This window comes from Camponotus vicinus, unplaced genomic scaffold (genome assembly GCF_025532165.1).
Source record: "Camponotus vicinus isolate PSW18456_S1 unplaced genomic scaffold, iyCamVici1.0 SCAF_14, whole genome shotgun sequence".
Lineage (NCBI taxonomy): Eukaryota > Metazoa > Arthropoda > Insecta > Hymenoptera > Formicidae > Camponotus > Camponotus vicinus.
Window position 1 is genome coordinate 10,233,344 of NW_028141950.1, and position 5,617 is coordinate 10,238,960.

General features: G+C 38.8%; 1 pseudogene; it reads left to right on the top strand.

The window, feature by feature from the left end:
• Nucleotides 1–2,404: 2,404 nt before the first annotated feature.
• LOC145964830 (uncharacterized) lies at nt 2,405–5,387 on the top strand (annotated as a pseudogene).
• The last annotated feature ends 230 nt before the right edge of the window (nt 5,388–5,617 follow it).

Consider the following 5,617-nt stretch of genomic DNA (forward strand, 5'->3'; position numbering starts at 1 on the left):
ATAGCATAACGCAATTAGAAACTAAAAATTTTTAAATTGTTGAGAAACACTTCTTTATTGAGTTAATAAAACTATCGCTTCCTTTTGTATGTCTCGATAATTTTTAATCCCATTCCTATCAAAACCATACTATCCTTTATCTGTCCATGACAAAATATGATGTCCAAATTGTTTTCAAAACATATTAATTCAATGTAAAATTAATAACAACAGTACCTTTTAGCCAGAGAAATGTTAAGTTTCGATATATTTTATTTTGACAGATATTAGAATCTTTATATATTTTCGCGATTCACGCTTATAGCATATACTATTTAACAATATAAAATGCAATAAAAACATTGATCATATTTTTCCAAAATTTTTTATTTTTTTTCGTCCGAATGCGCATATTTTAGACGTCCTAATAAATGGTCCACGTCTTTTCGTGTCTCAATACACGATATGTGCAATAGAACGGTGTCCAATCCAACAGTATGCATTTTTGGTGTCTGATCGAACAGTGTGCAACTAAACGGTGTCCAATCGAACGGTGTGCAATTGACGGTGTCCAATCGAACAATGTGCAACTAAACGGTGTCCAATCGAACGGTGTGCAATTGACGGTGTCCAATCGAACAGTGTGCAACTAAACGGTGTCCAATCGAACGGTGTGCAATTGACGGTGTCCAATCGAACAATGTGCAACTAAACGGTGTCCAATCGAACGGTGTGCAATTGACGATGTCGAATCGAACAGTGTGCAACTAAACGGTGTCCAATCGAACGGTGTGCAATTGACGGTGTCCAATCGAACAATATACATTTTTGGTGTCCAATCGAACAGTACATATTTTTGGTGTCCAATCGAACGGTGTGCAACTGAACGGTGTCCAATCGAACAGTATGTATTTTTGGTGTCCAATCGAACAGTGCGCAACTAAACGGTGTCCAATCGAACGGTGTGCAAACGAACGGTGTGCAATTGAACGGTGTGCAAACGAACAGTATGCAATTGAACGGTGTGCAATTAAACGGTGTCCAAAAGAACGAAACGTGTGTCCAAAAGCTACAGTGCCCAAAATTCTTGTGTCCAATTGAACCGTGTGCAATGTTTTGTGTCCAATTGCAACGTGTCCATTTGCAACGTGTCCAATTGTACTGTGTCCAAATGGAGGCCTCTCGATACGGTAAGATATTTATTTAATTTCATATTTATTTAATTCCAAAAAATAATAAATAACTGTAACAGCTCTGCCGTTACTAGAGCCAGGTTTACGAACACACGCTCGCGCCAAGTTGACGCTGAGCGCCGCCGATTGAGCACCTCGGCCGAGCCGCGGATTAAGAGCCGCCGATTGAGAATCGCGGCCTACCCCACTTCAACACGCATGACCGTGTGGAGGTAGCGCGTGGGGGTATCCAGCCGGGTATATAAGGCGGCCGCTCCGGCAGACCGGCACCGACTCTTCCTGTCCCGACTCTCGGGACGCTCGAAGCCACAGGGCGTACTCTGGGCATTCGAAGCCTACCGAGTTCCTATCCTTGCCTCTGGTCCAGAGCACGGTCGTTAACGTGCCCGGTCGGTTGTAACCGACGTCTAGTGGTATCCCGTCGAGCCACGGAAGACCCGGGGGTACGGGCGTTCTCGTACTCGGTCGGTTGTAACCGACGTCCGGAACTATCCGGCTCGTCCTCGAAAACCGAATAGCCGTTCTCACGGCTCCCGACCGAATAGCCGTTTTCACAGCTCCCGACCGAATAGCCGTTTTCACGGCTCCTGGACGACAGCCGTTTCCATGGCTCCTGGACTACAGCCGTTTCCACGGCTCCTGGACGACAGCCGTTTCCACGGCTCCTGAACGACAGCCGTTTCCACGGCTCCTGGACGACAGCAGTTTCCACGGCTCCTGGACAACAACCGTTTCCACGACTCCTGGACGACAACCGTTGCTACGACTCCTGGGATAACAGCCGTTTTCACGGCTCGAAGGAACAACAGCCGTTTTTACGGCTCCTGGAACGAATAAAGTATAACCACCTTCGCGGCCTCACTTCCTAGCCGTACTCCTTCCCCGTCGGCAACACCCACGTTTTTCGACCGAACCGGCCGTTTCTTCGGCCCCGCGTCACGCTAGTTCGTACTCGTTAATTGTACTTCGGTGATCTGTCTTAACTCCTCTGGTCTAGAGCCCGGTTGTTACCGGGCCCGGTCGGTTGTAACCGACGTCCAGTATCTCGGTGTACTACGGGCGTTCTCGTGTACACCACCCGGAGGACGGGTATTCCCGTCCTCAGCCGACCATGGTTGGCAGACCCTGTTAGACCCGTGTCCGTGCCTCGTTGCACGCGACCACCCTGTAGGTCTTTCGCGCCCGCGTCCGCAATTAGGTTCACGCGACCACTCTGTAAATATCTTCCGCTCATGCCCGCGCCTAGCCTTCACGTAATAGCTCTGTAAATATCCCGCGTCACTAGATTAAGGTTTGTGTTCGTAAGTTGCGTCCGATTCACGATCACTCTGTACATACCCCGCGTCACTAGATTAAGGTTTGTGTTCGTAAGTAAGTTGCGTCCGATTCACGATCACCCTGTACCCATCCCGCGTCGCTAGATTAAGGTCTGTGTTCGTAGATTCGTCACGCCCGAGCCGCGGCGTGCTGTACGCGACCACCCTGTGCACATCTTACGTTCGTTGCGAGAAATCCGCGTCCGTCACGAACTGTACGCGACCAGCGTGTAAAGATCTTGCGTCCACAATCTCTAGTTGTACGCGTCCGCTTAGAAATACACCTGTTTGTGAAACTTAGTTTTAAGGATTACAGAATAAAGGGTTTGTTCTTAATTTACACGTGTAGTTCTGCGAGCCTGAGCCTCCCCTTCTCCCGAACCCTGACTCCGGCGAGCCGATCCGCGGCGTCGGGAAAGGTGCTCCGTTACAACTTAATCTATCCAGGGCATTGCAACTTTATTTATAATGTGTGATGTTCGTACAACCACTTTTTATGATGCTTTGTGGTACAAAATTAAACAGCTGGTACACACAATTAGAACAAAATGTTGAATTTATAATGAGTGATTATGAAATGGCTGCAATCAAGTCACTGAGTAATAAGTTTCTCAAAGCGAAATTAAGTGGCTGTTGGTTCCATTTCAATCAGATATGACCTTCTTATACATATATATATGTGTGTGTATGTGTGTGTGCGTGTGCGTGTGAGATATATATATATGTGTGTGTGAATTTAAATATATTAAATTAATATATTTTTTTTATTTGTTATAGGCTGTGTTGCGTAAATGGCGAAAATTAGAGCTTTCTCATGCTCCACAAACTATACTTTCGATGACAATGGCATTGCCGTTGCTACCAGCAGATATGTTTCATGAAGCTTTGCTTATTATACAAACTGAAGCTGATTTACTTTCTTGTGAACATCCAAATGTTTTACAATTTATGTCTTATTTGAGGCTTACCTGATTAAATATGGCGTCGAAAATTAGCACTTACGGTTGTCCTATCCGCACTAATAATATAGTGGAAAGTTTCCATAACTTTGCAACGCAGAAATTAGGAACGAGGAACATAAATGTTTGGACATTTTTAGGTAATGTTAATGATAAAATGTTATTATAGAATTTTTTTTCATTTTTCATTTTTAAGTAATTGTTGACTAAATTTCATATATATTAATTTTAATTATTTGTCTTTTTCTTTAGAAAAATTGAAAAATTTAATTGCTGATCAAGAATTGGATTTCCGATTGAAAAACGGTATTCAACCTCGACGAGCCCATACACGGGCAAATAAAGAACGTAATACAAAAATTATCAACGCTCAAAAAAGTTTAATTGAAAAAAGGTATTATTTTGTATATATTATTTTGTGTATGTATATATGTATATATATATATATATATATATATATATATATATTAAAAAGTTTCTGTTATGCATTGAATGAAATAATGGATGATATTATAACTTATAATTTTCATATTTTTCAGATTACCGTTGAAGCAATTTTTATTAATGTTTAACACAAAAAATATTTTTCAAATTGAACAATTGACATCAATTAATGGTATGTAAATTGTACTAATATTAGAATTATTATTCTTACTGCATATTTTAACATATTAGCAATAAATGCAATCATTTAATTTTCAATTTAATTTTCAATACTGTACATTTACGTATCTACACATGAAATAAGAATCAAAATAAGGATGCCATATATTTATTATCACATGTGCTTAAATATGCGGATTTAGGTGTCCATGCATAGTTACAGTTTTATTTTCATGATATTTAATCATAAATGACAATTATAATTTATTAGATAACATATTTATTGCAAACACATGTATATAATATTATATATAATACTATATAACTGTAGCTATACATGGACATCTAAATCCGCATATTTATGCAAATGTAATGATAAATATATAACCTTCTTATTTAACTGCATTTTGTTTTAGATGAAGTGTTGTCATGTGATGTACAAGTTGCAGACAGGACATTCTTTGCGGATGACTTTAATGTACCTATCCAAACAGGTAAATATTGTAAGAATAATATAAGAAATACACTGAGAACGTGTAGATTGTTCAGCTTTTGAGTCTTAAAGCATAAAAAAATGAATTTGGTACTTGCAAGATTCAAGAAAAGTAAATAAAAGATTATTTAATATTCTTGAATATCGTAACTACCAAATTCATTAAAATCTTTTTTGAATTCTTTAAAATTACAGAACGGAGCAATCTTTTCAGTATATTAAATCAAATAAAAGAAACAAGCAAATTAGAACTTTTTAAATTATATATGATTTTGTTTTTTAAAAAATAATTTATTTCTATATTTCAGAGAGAACTAACATTAGACGTACATCTCGACACAGAAATGGAATTTCATTATCTCATCTAAGAGAGAAAGAGAGTAATTTAAAAACAAATACAGGTAATGTCATTACTTCATTTTTCAAGCAAATTTTTAAAGTTTTTATTGATTACATTATTAAAATAGAATACCTGTGTGTGCATATTTGTTGAAACGCACTGCAACTTATATGAAGCAGAATAAAAATAATATTCTTTCTTTTAGATACGAGTTCAGAACCTAAGTTTAATAACAGTAACGTGACAGCCTCTACAGAAACAGTTTCGATAGGACAAAATGAGACATCTGAAGCAGCATCACTCAATATTTCTACTTTGGAGAGTGAACTCAGCAATACGCAAGGTAATCTTATTACTATTTAGCGGTACACAGCTACTGTAAATTATAGTCAAAATTAATTTTCTTCATACATATGTAAACAATATTATAAATTTTACTTCCTCTTTTTTTTCACAGATGTTGCATTCATATATGAGGTGCCGGATGATGATTATGGATATTGATATTCGGATAACAATAATGCCTCTGAAGAACTTCCATTCCACCCTGTAAATTGGGATCTTCAAAACAGTCAAAATGTATCAAAAGAGAAGCCTTCCGAAGACATTTGCATGCTGTGTTTTACCAATGAGCGAACGCACATTTTTGTACCCTGTGCTCATCTTGCCTGTTGCAGTGAATGCATCGAACGTTTGGAACATAATCGATGTCCGGTATGCAATACTATTTATGA